The sequence below is a fragment of the Ambystoma mexicanum genome, chromosome 7q (genome assembly GCF_040938575.1).
Source record: "Ambystoma mexicanum isolate Mex_15411 chromosome 7q, UKY_AmexF1_1, whole genome shotgun sequence".
Taxonomy (NCBI): Eukaryota; Metazoa; Chordata; class Amphibia; order Caudata; family Ambystomatidae; genus Ambystoma; species Ambystoma mexicanum.
The window spans coordinates 69,700,653-69,720,306 of NC_090941.1; positions in this window are offsets into that span (position 1 = coordinate 69,700,653).

The following is a 19,654-nucleotide window of genomic DNA, read 5'->3' on the forward strand; positions in this document are numbered from 1 at the left end:
ACGAGTCTTTCATGGATCGGACTTGTCTGGAAACCTTGTCAGCAGAAAAAAGGGGAAAGGCAGAGAAGGGGGGAGGAGGGGTGGCTGCAGAAGGACCAGAGGAAGAGGCGGGAAGGGAGGGAGGGAGGTGATAGGAGGAGAGTGAGGACAGGATGTCCTGAGTTTTAGAGATAAAGTGAGAGGCCAGTGCAGTGCAGAGGGCCTGGGAGGGGACAGGAGAGGTAGAGACAGCAGCAGGGTTGGGAAGCTCCTTGCAGATTTTAAAGAGTTTGGCCGAGTTGTTAGATGCCGCAGAGATGCGGGCTTGGATAAGGGCTCTCTTCTTGGTGAGAACGGAGAGACGGTATTGCCTTTGGAGCAAGCGGCAGGCCAGTTTGTCAGAGGATGAACATGAGGCACGCCATTTCCTCTCTGCCACCCTGCACTTGCGTTTAAGGGTGAAGAGATCCGAGTCATACCAGGAGTTACATTTGGCTTTGGGCTTCAGGCGGACTCTCATGACAGGGGCAAGGATATCAAGAGTATCAGATATAGCAGAGTGGAGCATGGAGAGGGCTGTGTCAGGGTGGGAGTCAGCCGAAGGGGGAGGAGGGGGCGAGAAGGTGGTAGCGAAAGCCTCAACTGACACGCGCTTCATTGGTCGGATGACCGAGAAGGTGGGTGGCAGTGATGAGGGTGGCATTGCCTGTGGGGTAGGGAGGGTGAGGTGGGAGGATAGCAGAAAGTGATCACTCCAGGAGAGAGGAGTGGAGAGAGTGACGGAGCGGGGAAGGTCAGAAGAGATCAGAGCATCAAGAGTGTGCCCTGCAGAATGCGTAGGTCTAGACGGGAGAATAGAGAGTGAGAGAGAGTCGCAGAGGTCACGAAAGAGTCCCGTGGGGGGACAGGAGGCATCCAAGTGGATGTTGAAGTCACCAAGAAGGAGGAGTTGAGTGGTTGAGGACAGGAGTGAGGAGGAGAGGTCAGCCCACTCAGAGAGGAAGGAGGAGATTTGACCAGGTGGTCGATAGATAGTGGCCACGGTAAGGGAATGGCTAGGAGAGAGAGAGAGGCGGCAGACAAGGCATTCGAAAGAGGAGTAGGTCTGCGTAGGAGTGACAGTGGCAGGAATCCACTCAGGGAAGATAAGGGCTACACCCCCCCCTACTCGGTTGGGTCTGGGCACAGATAGGATCTTGTAACCGTCAGGTAGGAGTGTATCAAAGCTGGTGACAGAGCTGGCTGTGAACCATGTCTCAGTGAGACCGAGGACATCAAGGTCCAGTTCCTCAAGAAGGTGACAGATATCAGAAGAATGCTTGATGGCAGAGCGAGAGTTAAGAGTGGCAATGTGGAGAAGGTTGCCATCCTTGAAGGACTTCCCGGGAGGGGTACAAATCAGAGGTACGCCCTGCGGAGATGTAGAAGAGGGAGGTGAAGAAGGAGCACGAGAGGGGGCAGGGAGGGAGGGTAGAGGCAAGGTAGCCGAGGACAGAGGAGGGGGGACAGCAGGAGAGGAAAGGAAGTTGATGAGGCGTGGGAAGCGTCTATCAAAGAGGTGAAGGTTGGCCTGAGGACCTTGGACCAAGACGGTCCCATTAGCGTAGACATTAATGATGGCCTTATAGGAGTGAAAGGAGGCCAAGAGGACATCCCAACGGGTGCCACCATTAATGGGAGAAGAGGAGAAAGGAGAGAGCACAGAGACCATATGAAGGGTCCATAGGTCAGGCGAAGGCACGAAAAAGAGGATGTCAGTAAGAGTTTCCTTGGAGCAGGCACTAGTGTAGGTGTCAGTGATAGGGAGGCCTGGGTTGGAGACCAGGATGTCCTTTTTAAACTTTTTCCTACCAGATTTAGTGAGGAGAGCAGGATAGTCAATAGAGCAGTTAGAGAAGATAGGCGAGATAGAGAGCACCATGGAGTAGGAGGGAGTGGGGGGGGAGACAGACAAAACAAGAGTACGCAGGCATGAAGTGAGCGGCAAGGCCAAGTTTACCACATTGCAGAACAGTGAGTGCGTATTAAGTACAGAGGCCACTTAAGTTTGACAATCCTGCGAGGGGGGAAAAAGTCCCTAGTTTACCACATTACAGAACAGTGAGTGCGTATTTAAGTACAGAGGCCACCTAAGTTTGACAATCCTGCGAGGGGGGGGAAAAAGTCCCTAGTTTACCACATTACAGAACAGTGAGTGCGTATTTAAATACAAAGGCCACCTAAGTTTGACAATCCTGCGAGGGGGGAAAAAAGTCCCTAGTTCTGTGCCCTGTGCGCTCTGTGGGGGACCCTTTAAACATAAACAAAGAGAGAACTCTGAATGGCGCAAGCATATCACCATTAAACGGTTCAAGGAGCCCGACCCTCACCTACGAGGTTCGTGCTCGCGCTTCACTCAGCACCAGCTAATCCAAATGCCTGGTTGATCCAGCCTCAACTTTGTGGTGTACCTTCGCCAGAAGCGGCACCATGAGCTGTGCATCCCAGGAATTTACATTGATGCTGTGCCCCATTGCTAGAAGGGGTGCTGTGCTAGTCATCACAGCCACTCCCTTGCTCACTGTCTCTGCAGTGTCACATTGTCAGCATGTGAGCCACAGTCGGTTCTCCACAGCAACCTGGGCTCCTTGCTCAATGCTCCCCGTGAGGGAGAGAAATGCCACCACATCACCGCCGCTGCCCGGGCTCACACAACACTTTGCAGTACTCCCCATAAAATGAGGGGGAGCACTGTTTCATCACGGCAGGCCCGCAATGAATTCCTGGGCCGCTTCTGACATACGTGGCCTGGGTGTAAGACGTATTTTGAATTTTTATTTTTTACATTTATAAAGCGCACAAACAGCACGAAGGCATAGAGGCGCTGTTACATGGAGAAAACGACTTAGTTACATGGAGCATAATGTGTTGCATGTATAGTCATTACTTTACAATTGCGTATTGTTATAATGTATATTACATAGCATATTATGTGCGATGGCTAATCAGCTAGCAGGTTCAGGCCAATAGCAGTGTTTTCGTGGCTTTGCGGAAGACGAGGTAAGATGGTTCTGCTCTCAGGTGTATTGGCAGGGAGTTCCATTGCATAGCAGCGATGAACGGAAAGCTGGCGGCGCCCGCTCTGGCTCATTTCACTTTGGGCACTATGAATAGATTGGCATATGGTGTTCCAGTTGGTCTGGGAGAAGGGGATCTGTTTATTCTCTGTGTTAGGTAGTGTAGGGCTGTGTGTGGTTGATGCATATGTGGTTTAGGGCAAGTGTTTTGAAGAGGACGCGTTCTTTGATGGGTAGCCAGTGGGCGTGTTTTCTAGCAGCTGAGATGTGATCCCTTCTGGGGATGCCAATGGCAGCACGGAGCACGCTGTTTTGGATGGTTTGGAGTTTCTCAAGGTTTTTTACTGACGTGCCAGCAAAGAGGCCGTTGCAGTAGTCTAGTCGAGATCCAATTATGGCTCTTGCAGTGGTGAGGCAGTTTTCGGTGGTCAGGAAGGCCTGGCTGCATTTAGAAGCTTTGTGGAGTAGGCTGCGGAGGACACAATGGCGTTGACCTGCCTGGACATGGAGAGGTTGGAATCCAAGTAGACTCTGAGGGTTTTTACACCATATGATACTGGGATTTGAATGTTGTCAATGGTGAAGACCAAGTATTGGTTATCCAGTCTCTTTAGGGTTTCAGTGGATCCAATCAGGAGTCATACCTTCCAGGTTATTGCAGCATGAAATGGCACATTTTGCGGCACAAACCTTTATTTATTGTGGCATTTTTGCGGGACATTTTGTATTATCTGGAGGGTGTAAGATTGCCACATTGTAGGAAAGAGGCAGAATGCAAGGCTAAAAGAGAGTCAGGTGTCATTATTATGTATCTTTTGTATTAATTTAATAGGAAGAATCCCGGATGCCTCTGGCTTGGCAGAACAGTTTTTTTTTGTTTTGGCTACATTTTTGTTTGAATGTGCATGCCTATTTAATAGTATTAACTAAATTAATCATTATCAGTTGTAATGCTGAAACATTTCCCCTTCTATGTTCTCCAAACCCCCAAACACCCACACACCTCTCTCACCAACACACATCACACAGCTCACCAACTCCCCATTACAACTTGCATTCCTGAACCTCTCACTCTGTCATACAAATACTAATGTGCTATGTCACACTGTCAAGTCACAATTTGCACGCGCCCGCCCCTGCCAAACTCCAAAACATACTCCCAACTCACACCTTACACTCTACAATTCCTCCCGCAATATACAGTCCTTCATTCTTTTGTGCTGCTTCTGCATCTTGCATCCTTTCTCCCATTCTATCGCACTCTTCACTCATCTTTTTTCCCAATCTACAGCTCACTGTCTCTTTCCGGCCAACCGCTTCCTCTCTGCTTTCTGGCTCAGTGCTCCCCCTGACCACACGCTCCATCTACTTTCTGTACCTCCGCTCGCTCTCAGATTTCTGGCCCACCGCATCACTGCTTCCTCTGCTCTCTTGTGCACTGCTTCCTCCTCTGACCCACTGCTCTCCCTCTGCTTTCTTGCCTATCACGTCACAGCTCACCCATCTGTCATGCCCCGGTGTTCAATTTCCCCACCTAGCCATGGGAGGAATAGCAATTGGAGGTTGCCGTGGCACTTGTTGCAGCGGAAAGCGCAAAAGAACTACAACATCCAGCATTCCCTACCTAAACACGGTCACGAGATGCGGAAGCGACACACCTCCCGACTGCCAGTTGGAAACACTACTAGTAGCAGTGAGACACGCTCCTCAGGTGCTCCTTAACTGTGTTGTTCCTGTCACGTTAAGTCACTTATGTATTTTTGACTTCATTGTATCCTAATCTTTTGATTTGCTCTAAGGACTGTCTTTTGCCTGAATCCTATCTGGTTTCCGTTCGCCTGGTCCCCTTTCCCCATTTGCTGACTTCCCCGGTTATCATACCTCAGGATTTCCCTCCCGACGCTGAGTCTTCTCTTGCCCTTGGATTTGTTTGCTACTTCTGGAAACTTCGTTACCAGCCGTGTTCTCCGCTTGTACTCTAAATTTCTACTCACCCGCTATCCTGGCACAGGGATTTCTTCCTCGCTAAGTGCACTGCCCTTCTTTCTCCTCCCACTGCTTTTCCTCTCCTCAGCACCTGGGTAGAGATCACTGTTGTCTTTGACAGACTAGCCCTGCTTGCACTTCCCGCTATCCTCTTATAACCATTGGACGCTCTGCTGCATTTCACGATTCATCCGCGGCATCAATATCGTTTGGTAACTACTGGACACTCTGCTGTATTCAATTCCGGTTACCCACCAGCTACACAACAATATTTCGGTGACCCCTGGACGCTCTGCTGCTCACTCTTTTTGGGTCTGACACCAACAGCTCATCTGGATTACCGAGCTTCTATTCCACCTGGATTTGTTGTGTCTTTTAGACAGGCCCTCGTGCCGTTCGTGTTAGGTTGTTGGGAAATTTGCATTTGGAACAAAACTCTCTCTTGGGACCTGGTTCTTCCTTTTCTGCTACTCCCCTTCACAAGATACGTAGGTTCTTCACACTTTTCTCGGATGCAGCAGGTAAGAGTGGGGTAATCTGGGGGTGTTGCGGAGTGTTGGACCGGAGTCTTTTTGGTATTGATACTGTGTTATTGTTTTCCTTCCTTCTAGTACTGTGGCTGCTCCATGACTTTTCACTCAAGCCCCTGGCCTGGTAGGTACCTTTTCTACCCTGCAGGCCGCGCTCTTGGGAGAAAGGTTTTTCTGTCTTCGGTTTACGGTTATTGGTGGTTCAAAGCTGGCTCACCCCCATTGTCGAGCAAGACCATGACAGATTAAGGAGCCCTTTCTTTTGCGGCATGGAAACAGTGGCAGATCCCATGGCTGCACTTTTGCAAGCCTTTTCTGCCCTCCGTACCGATATGGCATCCGCCCATGCTACGCTACATCAGCGTATGGATGTCTTACAAAGTTTCGTACAGCCACTTCCTCCTGATGAGGAATTTGACCCAAATGTTTGGAAATGAGCAGGTCACCTTATTCTCAAAGGCGACCTTTGCATTTCCACGAGGATGAGCTGTAGTGCAAATTGTGCGGTGGACAGCTGCCTTGGATAGGGTTCTGGGTTGTTTGACAGAAGTGTAATTATTTGCGGAGGAATTGACTATAGTCAATCTTGCCGCAAATAGATTTGCACTTCAGCCAAACAACCCAAAATGTACCTTTCACCACCAATCCACCCCCTCCCCTAGTTAACTGCTTGGTCACTGCCGCATCCCCTCCAAACCTGCGGTGTAAGATCAGCCTCTCTAATGCCAGACGATCCGACGCCGCAGGGTCCCTTTTTAGTTTTTTTTTGTTTTTGTTTTCAGACCCCCACCTCCAATTTTGAGGAAGCGGGGTACACCCCCTGCAACTCCCAAGGCCAAAATACTGAACATAAGGAGCGGGTGACACCTCCTCAACCCCCGCTCCACATGTTCGGTATTTATACAAATCGATCGAATGGTACTGGTGAAATAGGTCAAATTGTACCATTCGATCGATTTATGGCGGTCAAAATGGGTAGTACCTGTTAGAAGCGCCCTCCCAACAGTGTTCTACAAGCTCCCAGCGCGTCCACTGTAAAATGCGACCCAAAAAAAACACATTTCTATCCTGTTTGAGGAACAGAAATAAAAGCAACATAGCAGCGGTTCATACCTTAAAAAAATGCATGATCGGGTCAAGAAAGACCCTGGGGGTCATTATGAGGGTGCCGGTCCGGAAGCAATGGTACTGGTAAGCTTGCTGCTACTGTTGTTTCTGGACCGGCAAACTATGAGCTCTGCGAGCGGGTGCCTTTCAGCCCGCCAGGTCTGACCTGGCAGACGGAACGTCACCCGCTCGCACACCTTAACGGATGCACCGGCACTGTTGCACACAGTGCCGGTGCATCCGTCCTCCCCATTCCCATCGAGTCCAATGGGACTCAATGGGAATGGGGATTTTCTTTTTTCCAGCGTCTGGTCGGAGGGACCGCCAGAAAAAAAATTACTCTGGCGGCAGCCGTGCTGTTTTTACCAGCACGGCTAGTGCCGGACTTATAATGAGGCCCGCTGTCATGCAGTGGCACCCCAAGCTCCCGTGCTTGTAGGGTTTGCCTACAATTTCTGCACATTTAAAAGTGCATCTTGCGTGTAAATTTAGGATGCGCTTTTAAATTGGCAGAAACGCCCCCGATTTACTCAGCGGTGAAAAAGGCCACCTGAATGGGCGCGCATATAAAATCCACAAGGGACACCTGAATGGGCACATTTTAGTAAAATGTGCCCATTCAGGTGTCCCTTGTGGTTTGGCCTCTCTTTTTTTTGGGCGCAAGTTATATGCGTTTGCGCATTCCATTTATTGCATTGATGAGTTTTGAGAATCTGGCACCCTGAGGATTTTTTTTTATTGTAGGTTTTGCAATTTTTTTTTTTGTCGCAGCATTTTGCGCAAAACAGCCATTTTTGCGCCATTTTGCGGGATCGCAAATTCGCTATAACCTGGAGGGTCTGAGGAGTAGTTCTGTCTTATCTCTGTTCAAGCACAGCCAGTTCTCTGCCATCCAAGTGTGGATTGTGGAGTAGGGGTAATTGAGGGTCTTAGCGTCTGACTCATAGTCGCCAAATAAGGAGAGGAAGACTTGTGTGTTGTCAGCATAGTTAGTGTAGGTGATGCAGAGCGAGTCCAGAATGTTGAAGAGTGTTCTGGTGAAGGTGGTAAATAATGTGGGTTATGCACGAACCCTGTGGCACTCCACCTTGGATGATATCAGGTTTAGCGCAGGCTTGGTCAGAGAAGACTCTCATGGCTTCCCTTGGAGGAATGATGTGATCCAGGCTGTAGCGTTAGGGGAGATGTGTGCTGATAATGAGAGATGGTGGCAGAGGGTTTTGTGATCTATGAGGTCAAAAGCCGCTGACAGGTCCAGGAGGAGGAGTGGGGCAGGTTTGTCTGAGTCCCTGACATCGTCTGTTTGATTTTTTAAGTCGAGTAAGGCTGTTTCGGTTCGGTGGCCAGGGCGAAAGCCAGATTGGCGGAGGCCGAGGAGGCTGTTGGCTTCAAGGAACTATTACACTTGTAGGTAGGCTGCTTTGTCCAGGATTGATTTTTATTAGGAAGGGGACAGTGGATATGGGTCTGTAGTTGCTTGGGGATGTAGGGTCAAGTGATTTTGTTTATAGGAGGGGGCTGTCATGATCTCTGCTTCCAAAAGATCAGGACTTGCCCGACTCCCTTGGAAGCAGACCCATAACCCCGGTTCCGAGTGCCAGCCAGTCCCAATTGGGACCTTTTGGACCCTGTCCTGGCGCCAGTGGCACCAGGCTCATAAAGATGCCCAGTCCCAGCGCTGGAAGCGCCGGGCTCATAATGCTTTGGTGGACTTACCTGCAGCAGACCATGCTGCTTACTTACCTGCCAGTTGAACCCCTGATCCTCCTCTGTTTGGGACTACGTTTCCTGTTGGGTGGGGCAGGAGCCACTCCCTAGGTTCAGAACACTGGAACTCTTCTGGAAAGCAGGAACTCTTTTCTTACCTAGGCGTGGCTGTGGAAGGAGACACCTAAGCACTACAGGAGGCTATTTAAACCACACCCGATGGATGAATCTTGCTTTGCGTTATTCTGCATTCTCTGCAGCAGAACGCTCATCGTGTCTTCTGCTTCTGATCCTGGGCCTAAGGGAACAAAGGCTTACCATCCTGGAATCCAGTCTTCAGCAGCACCTGTAAAGACAAAGAAAGAACAGGTTAGCACTACGGTCTTCAGTGGCAGCGCATCTCTTACCTGGTCCATCGGCTGTCACCAACGCCTCGCGCTGCATTCCGGCATCTGAAAGACAAAGGCTTACCTACTCTTCGCATGCTCCGGAGGTCTTCGCACTGCATTCCGGCATCTGAAAGACAAAAGCTTACCAGCTCTTCGCACGCTCCGGAGGCCTTCGGCGCTGCATCCCGCATCTGAAAGACAAAAGAAGGTGCGTTTAAAGACATTGGGCAACTTTATTACTCACGTGCCATTACTCCTTCCCACGCCGAATCCAGTGGGTATTCCAGCACCCTTCAGCTTCTCTAAAGCTCCGAACTTGTACCTGCAAGATAAAAGGGACAGTTAGTGCGCATCGTGAAGCAGGCTACAAGCGCTTACTTACGTGCTTCCAGGCGCTTCTATTCCTCACGCGGGTTCGATCCTCAACTCTCATCAGCCCGCCATCCGCCATCGCCGGAACCCTGCAAAACAAGGGATATCATTACAAAAGACTTTTAAGACATTTGAAGTGCCCAGAACTTACCGTTCGTGCAGTTAACGACGGACAGCAGTCCTCTGAGGTCAAGAGGCCTGCACCCTTATCCAGTGAAGAAACTGGTTACGGCACCCTGCCCCGAGGCAGATGGAGAGCGCTGCGTTCACTTACCTAAGGTGAGGGCGTTAACCTTTGGGGTTCTACAGGAGAAGAGAAAGGGAAGAGGAGAGAGGCACCCAATAACCCCAGTTCATTAATCCCATATTTTCTATCTGCAGACATCTTACTCTTCGAGTCAGACATACAGTGCACAGAGGTCCAGCCCAAAGAGCCAACCGTGTGTTACACATCACCTTTGAAGATACGGCATTCACCCAGTCAAGACCGGCGCCTCTGCGGGAATCAGGTGAGCGTTACAGAACGCAAAGCCTACCGCAAAACTCCCACCCAGGCGCTATGGAAACCTCGGATACCGACCAGCTAGCCCAGTTACTTGGGGAACTAAGAGCAGAAGTGCATGCAGCCCGTCAGGAAACGAATGCTCTAAGAAGGGAACTGATTATTTCCAAGGAGCGAACAGACGATCTCGCTAGACAATTGCTACAGTCACAAGCCGGACAAACTCCGTTACTCGCATCAGGGGCAAATCTTCCTTCAACATCCTCTACGAACCCAGTGCAGATCAACCTACCTGGGAATGTACCTCTGGCTCCGCCCGAACGATTTTCTGGTGACCCAAAGAGGTTTGCAGTATTTATTAATCAGTGCCGGTTGCACTTCTTATGCCGGCCAGCAGCCTTTCCAACTGATCAAGCTAAGGTAGCTTTCGTGCTTTCGTACCTTAGTGGCAATGCGGCAGACTGGTCGATCCCTCTAGTTAATCAACATGATCCGGTTCTCCATGATTTTCAAGCTTTTCAGCTCAGTATGGAAAAACTGTTTGCAAGACATTCACAGGGGCAGGCCTTGGACAATGAGCTCCTTTCATTGCGACAGGGTAATCAAGACCTTTTGGCTTATATTGCGTCTTTCAACAGACTGATAGTGGAAACTCGATGGCCTGAGGACAAAAGGATTACGCTGTTTTATAGAGGTCTACGTGGAGAGCTCAAAGATGTGTTAGCCCAAGTAGTGAATCCCCCGCAAGACTGTTCGGACTATATTGACTTAGTCGTTCAAATTGACCACAGACTGCAGAACAGGAAGGCTGATCGTTCCAAGTTTGATGCTCGAGTATTTTCCAAACCACCAACTCCTACCAGAGGAGTAGACTCCGGGGAACCCATGCAAATAGGGGGCCTGAAGGACCACTAACACAAAAGGAGCGGGAAAGGAGAAAACAGCTGCAATTATGCCTCTATTGCGGAAACTCGGGGCACTTTCTTCGAGACTGTCCGGTGAAACCAGCCAAGAAGGCAGTAGGAGCTGCAGTTACCAGGGTCACAAACTCTGAGCAGGGAAACAACCTCGCCCGACAAGAATAGAGGTCCTCTTGCCGAGCGTTAAAACCAGTTCCGTGACCTCGCATTTCGTGATACCTATGGTTCTCATTAGCCCTGAACATCCGGATCGATTACATGCGATTGAAGCTTACGTCGACAGCGGTGCCATCGGCAATTATGTGGATCATGAAATGGTTTTGAGGATGAATCTGACTCTTTGTCCAAAGGCTGTAAAGGACGTCATTACTACGGTGGATGGTACGGAGATAGCCTCCGGACCAGTAACGCATACCACCCAAGAAGTGACGCTAGTAAGTCAAGATGGACACCATGAGAAGATCGTGTTCGATGTGATCAAGGCCCCTCAGTTCCAGATTATTCTAGGAATTCCTTGGTTAGAGAAGCACAATCCTCAGATCGATTGGCGAGCAAGAACGGTTCAGTTTCCAGAATGTGTCTCTACTTGTCACCCTCGACCTGGTGTTGCACTGGCAGCAATTTCCTCGGAGGCTCCCCAGTTACCTCCTGAATACCTAGAATTCCAAGATGTTTTCCGGAAGGATCAGGCTAACTCTCTCTTATGACTGCCAGATAGACCTGATACCTGGATCTACTCCTCCTTGTAGTAGAATTTATGCCCTCACCGAGCCTGAGAATCTTCACCTCCGACAATACCTGGATCAATACCTAGCAAATGGGTTTATTCGCCCTTCCAAGTCCCCTGCTTCCTCAGCTTTGTTCTTCGTTCCAAAAAAAGAAGGGGACCTTAGAACTTGTATAGATTATCGCGCCCTGAACCAGATCACCGTTAAAAATAGATATCCGTTACCTTTGATCCCTGAACTCCTGGACCAAGTCAGAAAAGCATGCATATATACAAAGCTGGATCTTAGAGGAGCCTACCACTTTGTACGAGTAAAAGAGGGCGATGAATGGAAGACGGCCTTCCGCACCAAGTATGGGCTATTTGAATATCAGGTCATGCCCTTCGGACTTTGCAATGCCCCGGCCGCCTTTCAATATTTTATGAACGATGTCCTCAGAGAGCTCATAGATGTGTGTGTTGTTGTTTACATTGACGACATCCTCGTTTATTCTTCATCGGAAACTGAACATCGGAAACACGTGAAAATGGTCCTCGAGAGATTGCGGCAACACAAACTTTTCGCTAAGTTGGAAAAATGTGTTTTCAACGTGACTGAAGTTGAATTCTTGGGATTCATATTATCACCTAGCGGAGTGCGTATGGATTCAAAGAAGGTCGATGCAATTCTCAAATGGCCATCGCCATCCTCCGTAAAAGGTGTTCAAAGCATGTTAGGCTTCGCTAACTTTTACCGCAGGTTTATCCCCGAATTCTCTCGAATAGTCCAGCCCATCACCGCCTTATTAAAGAAAAACAAACGTTTTGAATGGTCTACCGAGGCGGAACAAGCTTTCCAGGATTTGAAGACTAGATTTATCTCTGCACCGATCTTAAAACATCCTCGCCCAGAACTCCCCTACATCGTTGAAACTGATGCTTCGAGCCTTGCCATGGGGGCAGTTCTATAACAAAAGGACCCAGTAACCAATCAGTTGCATCCCGTGGCATTTTGGTCCCGCAAATTCTCGCCTCCTGAAATCAATTACACTATTACTGATAAGGAACTTCTAACTATCAAGTCCGCCTTTAAGGCTTGGCGGCATTATCTTCTGGGGGCCCGACACACCGTTACTGGGATTACAGATCACCGAAACCTGCAATATTTGAAAACCGCAAAAGCTCAATCCTCTAGGCAACTCCGTTGGGCACTATTCTTTGCCGAGTTTGACTTCATAATTACCTATCGACCTGGTACAAAAAACGGTAAAGCTGATGCCCTTTCTCGGATGGGAGTGGAAGAACATTTGATCAATCCTAAACCTGTACCTATCATTCCCGAACAAAGAATTCTAGGTGTAATCGCCACACAATCCATAGAGGAAGTTAAGGATAAAGCCAGGCTACTGGTAACTCCAGCATACATACAGAATTGGCATCTGCAGGGAAAGGACTTTACGGTGAAGGACAACCTATTATATTTCCAAGAACGGTTATACCTGCCCAGCACAGATTTACAGAAAAAGGTAATCTCTTGTTATCACGATTCTTTAATGGAAGGACATCCTGGTATGACCAAGACCTCGGAAAAGATCAAGCGCTACTTCTGGTGGCCGTCTTGGAAAAAAGATATCAGAGACTTTATAATGTCCTGTGGAGTATGCGCCCAAAACAAGAGTCAAAAGGAAAAACCAGCCGGCCTCTTACGCCCTATTGACATCCCGCCTCGCCCTTGGCATACGCTTTCTATGGACTTCATCACCGATCTACCTCCATGCTCCGGATACAATACGATCCTAGTAATCGTGGACCTATTCTCCAAGATGGCGCATTTCATTCCACTCAAAGGCTTACCAACAGCAGCAACTCTGGCCCGAGAATTTCTCGAAAACATTGTCCGACTGCACGGTTTTCCTTCAGTTCTAATTTCGGATCGAGGTAGTCAATTTATTTCTCATTTTTGGCGAAGTTGCTGTCGGTCGGCTCAAATTGATGTGAGACTTTCGACCAGCCACCACCCTCAAACCGACGGACAAACCGAGAGGACCAATCAAACTCTGGAACAGTATTTGCGCTGCATGCTACAACAAACTGAAAAAACTTGGAAAGATATCCTTTGGATAGCCGAATATGCCTACAATAACTCTGTCCACTCGGGAACTGGGAAGACCCCGTTTTTTCTGTTATACGGTAGTCACCCTCGAACCTCGGAGTTGGATCCACTCCAAGATCTTGGAACACCAGCAGTAGACCACCTGCATTCTACAATCACCCAAGCCTTTAAGGAAGCCGTTTCTCACCTTCAAAGGGCTAAAGAACAATACAAGAAAGGAGCAGACCAACATCGGAAGGAAGCCCCCCAATATCAAGTAGGAGATCAAGTCTGGTTATCCACCAAATATCTACCTCTAAAAGGACCACGCACATTCAACCCAAGATACCTTGGTCCCTATTCCATCACTACCATAGTAAATCCAGTAGCGGTCAAGTTGGACTTGCCCCCTCACATGAAGATACATCCGGTCTTCCACGTCTCTCTATTAAAACCCGTGCAACCTCAAACCCGACTAACTACATCTCCAAAACCTATTCTAGTTGATGGAGAACTCGAGTTTGAAGTCAAAAGCATCCTGGATTCCAAGATCTCCAAATCTAAACTATTTTACCTGATTGACTGGAAAGGCTACGGTCCCCAAGAAAGATCCTGGGAACCTGCAGAATATGTCCACGCGCCTTGTCTAATCAAAAGATTTCATCGAACATTTCCTAACAAGCCCAAACCCCCGGAGAAGCCCGGTTTGGGAGGGGCCTTGAGGGGGGGTGCTGTCATGATCTCTGCTTCCAAAAGATCAGGACTTGCCCGACTCCCTTGGAAGCAGACCCATAACCCCGGTTCCGAGTGCTAGCCAGTCCCAATTGGGACCTTTTGGACCCTGTCCTGGCGCCAGTGGCACCAGGCTCATAAAGATGCCCAGTCCCAGCGCTGGAAGCGCCGGGCTCATAATGCTTGGGTGGACTTACCTGCAGCAGACCATGCTGCTTACTTACCTGCCAGTTGAACCCCTGATCCTCCTCTGTTTGGGACTACGTTTCCTGTTGGGTGGGGCAGGAGCCACTCCCTAGGTTCAGAACACTGGAACTCTTCTGGAAAGCAGGAACTCTTTTCTTACCTAGGCGTGGCTGTGGAAGGAGACACCTAAGCACTACAGGAGGCTATTTAAACCACACCCGATGGATGAATCTTGCTTTGCGTTATTCTGCATTCTCTGCAGCAGAACGCTCATCGTGTCTTCTGCTTCTGATCCTGGGCCTAAGGGAACAAAGGCTTACCATCCTGGAATCCAGTCTTCAGCAGCACCTGTAAAGACAAAGAAAGAACAGGTTAGCACTACGGTCTTCAGTGGCAGCGCATCTCTTACCTGGTCCATCGGCTGTCACCAACGCCTCGCGCTGCATTCCGGCATCTGAAAGACAAAGGCTTACCTACTCTTCGCATGCTCCGGAGGTCTTCACACTGCATTCCGGCATCTGAAAGACAAAAGCTTACCAGCTCTTCGCACTCTCCGGAGGCCTTCGGCGCTGCATCCCGCATCTGAAAGACAAAAGAAGGTGCGTTTAAAGACATTGGGCAACTTTATTACTCACGTGCCATTACTCCTTCCCACGCCGAATCCAGTGGGTATTCCAGCACCCTTCAGCTTCTCTAAAGCTCCGAACTTGTACCTGCAAGATAAAAGCGACAGTTAGTGCGCATCGTGAAGCAGGCTACAAGCGCTTACTTACGTGCTCCCAGGCGCTTCTATTCCTCACGCGGGTTCGATCCTCAACTCTCATCAGCCCGCCATCCGCCATCGCCGGAACCCTGCAAAACAAGGGATATCATTACAAAAGACTTTTAAGACATTTGAAATGCCCAGAACTTACCGTTCGTGCAGTTAACGACAGACAGCAGTCCTCTGAGGTCAAGAGGCCTGCACCCTTATCCAGTGAAGAAACTGGTTACGGCACCCTGCCCCGAGGCAGATGGAGAGCTCGGCGTTCACTTACCTAAGGTGAGGGCGTTAACCTTTGGGGTTCTACAGGAGAAGAGAAAGGGAAGAGGAGAGAGGCACCCAATAACCCCAGTTCATTAATCCCATATTTTCTATCTGCAGACATCTTACTCTTCGAGTCAGACATACAGTGCACAGAGGTCCAGCCCAAAGAGCCAACCGTGTGTTACACATCACCTTTGAAGATACGGCATTCACCCAGTCAAGACCGGCGCCTCTGCGGGAATCAGGTGAGCGTTACAGGGGCGTACCCATGCTTTCTTAAGGCAAGCTGGGACAGACCCAGTCGTGAAGGAAGCATTTATGAAGGCGGTAAGGAAGAGTGCATGTGTGCCCACAAAGTCTTTAATTAGAGGAGCTGGGCAAATATCACCTTTGCAGTTAGAGGGTTTGATGTTTTTCATGAGGGCAATGATGTCCAGTTCGTTGACGTCCTTGAAAGAGAAAAAAAGGCGTGTCGTTGGCCTTATAGATCGGGGCGGTTGTGTGCTGCGGCTTGGGTGGGTCCAGTGTGTGCTGGTTGGGTTGGATTTTGCTTTGCAGGGTGTCTAGTTTGCTAAGCATGGCTAATTGTATATCGTTGCACCAGGCTTCAACTTTGGTGTTAGCCTGAGGGGAGGCGGGTGTTTCTAGTGCCCTGAAAATGGAAAAGATTTCTTTGGAGTTTGATTTAGCGTTGGCTATCCTTGTATTGAAGCACATGGCTTTTGCTTGGACAGTTGCATTTTCATATTCCTTAGCGAGTTTACAAAACTCTAGTTTGGCTGAGTCGAGGTGGTTTGCTTGCCAGATGGAGAATGCGGTGCGTTTCTTTGGAACAGAGTTCTAGTTGCTTTGGGGAGAACCAGGCGTTGGAGTGTTTTGTAGGTTTGGCTTTCCGAGAGACTGGAGGGGCAATGGCTTCTACCGCCAGTTTCATTGTAGTGTTATAGGTTTGCACCAATATATCGGGGTCGTTGGAGAAGGAAGACCTGAAGGCCGAGACTAGTAGGTGGGGTAAAAGCCTTTCTTTGGTAAGCTGGCGAGAACTCTTGGCGAGAGCGGGTGGGAGGGGCATGGAGGGCAAGTGCTCTTTCTTGGGGGTAGAGATGTCAAATAGAATGACGTGGTGGTCTGTCCATGGGGAGAGTAAGTTAGCACTGAGGTGGCCAGTTGTGGTGAGCTAGCCAGTCTAGGGTGCAGCCTTTAATGTCAGTGGGGTCTGTGATGGTGTGTTTGAAACCTAAAGTTTTGAATACGTTATCAAATGATTTAGCTGAAGAGTCTTTGGGATCATTGAGGCCAAGGTTGAGGTCACTTAGGAGGATGGCCTTGGTTGATTTCTTTAAGTTATCAGACAGGAGGTGTGTCAGGACTGCTTGGAAGTCGGCTATGGGTCAGGGGGGGCATAGACGATATGGAGGGTGATGGCAGTTCAGAGAAGAGTTGAGTTGGAGGAATAGGTAGTCGCTATTACTCTCAACTGTCCTTTCGACCTTTCTGATGGGGATGGACACCTTCGCTATGAGAGCAACACCGCCTCCTTTTGAGTCCAGGCGGTCTTGTTTGAAGATAGTGCACCCTGAGGGAGTGCTAAAGTTAAGGCGGGCCTGATGCTTCGTGGAGCCAGGTTTCAGTGATCATCAGAAGATGGAGGTTGTGCACGATGATAAGGTCGTGTATGTCTAAGGCATGTGCTGAGAGGGAGCGTGCGTTGATGAGAGCACAGTTGAATGTGGTCTGCTGTGCAGAGTTGGCTGGGGCAGTATCGGGTGAGACATTGTAGAAGAGGAGCGAAGTACCCCCACTCCAACTGCCCCACCTACATTACCTGAAAAGTATGAACCAAAGTATGTGACATATACTGAGCAGTTAAACCAGCAAAGAGAAGAGCGTGTACTCTGTGCAGTACCCATACGAATACCTACACCTAAGAGAATTTGGGAGGTAAAGTACCCATTGACAAAACCATGCCTGCATACAAGACAATATGATGGCCATTTGAAAAAGATTCCTGAAGAAGCAGAGAAACTAAATGGCAAAGATCAATGGTGACGTCATACTAAATGGCAAAGATGAATGGTGATGTCATACAAAGTTGAATCAACACCCATATAGAAAGATAACCAGACCAGAGAGGCAGACGATTTATAAAACACAAAGAAGTACCAAGGATAAGTGTCATCTTGGGATCAAGATGACGAGACATATGCCACAAACCTGATGAAGATACTTAGTTAGTTTAAACGTGTACAGATGCAATGAAACACAAGCAGCAAAGCAATCATGAAGCTAGCCACATGTTTTTAAATAGATTAGACTGCGGCAAGCGCCAACATGTACATACATACCTCTATAGATACATATGGACTAAGAAAAGATGGATGTTTCCACTATGCATATAAGCAGTACTGAACAAAGCAAGAAGGTCTAATTTCAGTGTCGCAGTTAAGAAAAGCAATTGAATTAACCAGAATAAAAGTTCAGCTAAGGAGTTCACTGAAAGCCAAGAACGCCAAGGTCTTATCAACCTGGAATTGGCTGACATTGGATACAATTAACGTGAAAGAACAGACGCTCCTGTTCAGAGAGGTCAAGCAAAACAAAAGATGTCAGAGGACTACTGAAGAATAAAATCAAATACACAAAAAGGCTCAATTTCATGGTGTCCAATCACGTGACAGAAGGAAGTTGGATGAACGAGATGATCACACCTACGCACGGAGGCCAGCTGGTGTCCATACTCCTTAAAAATTCTCATAGAACAGTACAAACTCAAGATTTACTTCAAAGCACTAATTGACACTGGACCATTGAGGTGATGATGGATGATATGCTAATTAGTAGGAAGCTGGTGCTAAAACAAGCTCACGCGCACCTGGTTGTTCAGTCTGTGTGCTGCTAACATAGGTGGAAAAGTACTGACGGGGGTTAGAAGCCAACCAATAGTAGGGGACCACGTAGTTGGGAGATTCTATAGCTTGTGTAGCCAATGGGACGTTGTACATTTAGTGACATTCATAGTGGCCATTTTTAAATGAGGGCATAGCTGCCCAACCTGATGTTAACCATCCAATTACCACTCTTCGTTACCCTATACAGATATGGAACCTATGCTTAGTTATTCACTTAGAACCAATCCCACCTCCCGTTAGGTTTTTGTAGTTTGCCACAGAGGATGACGTTGGTAATGACAGAGGTCAAAACATCAGTGATGACCAGTTATGAAGTAAGTAGAGTCAGAGTATCGAGCAATTGCTGATGTTCGTTGTACTCCCTGTTTTAGATACTTGATATTAAAACAGACAAACATTGCCAAACTATTTGTGTCGTCTTGATTATTGATGTATGAATAAAATCTGCATCCCCATACATCCCCAGGGTATTGCTACTCATCTTAAAGGGCTGTTTGGGAACACCCAGCTCACTTGGTAGCAGAGATAAGATGGTTTGATAAGACAACCATCGGGCGTCGACATAAGTAACTTTAGAGTCTCTGCAATATCGTACGACCTTTGCCATTCGGCTGACAGGACATGAAGCTCCCCGTAGAAGTGGTAAGAACAGACAACTCCTTGCCAGGGACAGTTTGACAGAACCCCTATTTTCAGATAGAAAACCCTCCCACATCTACATGAAGTGGATCGAAAATCGGCTCGAAGAGGCGGTAATGAAGGCAGTGATCCTGGGGGTCTGAAGAAGAAAAATATGCAAACAGTGAGTAAATAGACCAAAGAATGTGGCAAAGGGATGCATGTATAGTAAATGACGGAGGGAGGTGGGATAAAATAGAACGCAAGAGTAGGAGTGTATTTCATATGTATATGGGAAACAAGATATTGACTTGAGTGTGGGCGAGCAATATATAAAGAAGAATAGTCGTGAGTGAGGCCAGGAAAAGACAATATGCCCTGTAACTAGACTTTAAAAGAGGGCTAGCAGACCCTTATTTAGAGTCCCATAAAGTGGATGATGTCGGAGACATGATCGATTAAAGACGAACCAGAAAGAGATAGGTTTAAGTTCCAATCGGAACAATCTTAGAGGGCAAAACGAGTCTTAAGAACATCGTGAACAGTACATGTGGCCAGTCAAGTTTGTCTGTTTGTTTTATGTGATTGAAAGGTGTGATGACGTCAGAGTTGAAAGAAACATTTTTATGTAATAGAGAAGCGTGAAGTTGAGAAAATTGCTTGTTTTAAAATTAAACTTTGATGGTTGTTTTTTAGCAAGATTAAAGTAAAAAATTGTGTTTTTACTTGATTGGAGCTTACGACGATTGGTGCTCACTCATAAGTGTATTTTGATTGAGATGTAAATTGGAAACTGTAATTAAAGCATAAGCGAGTGGTAACAGAGTAAAGTGAAG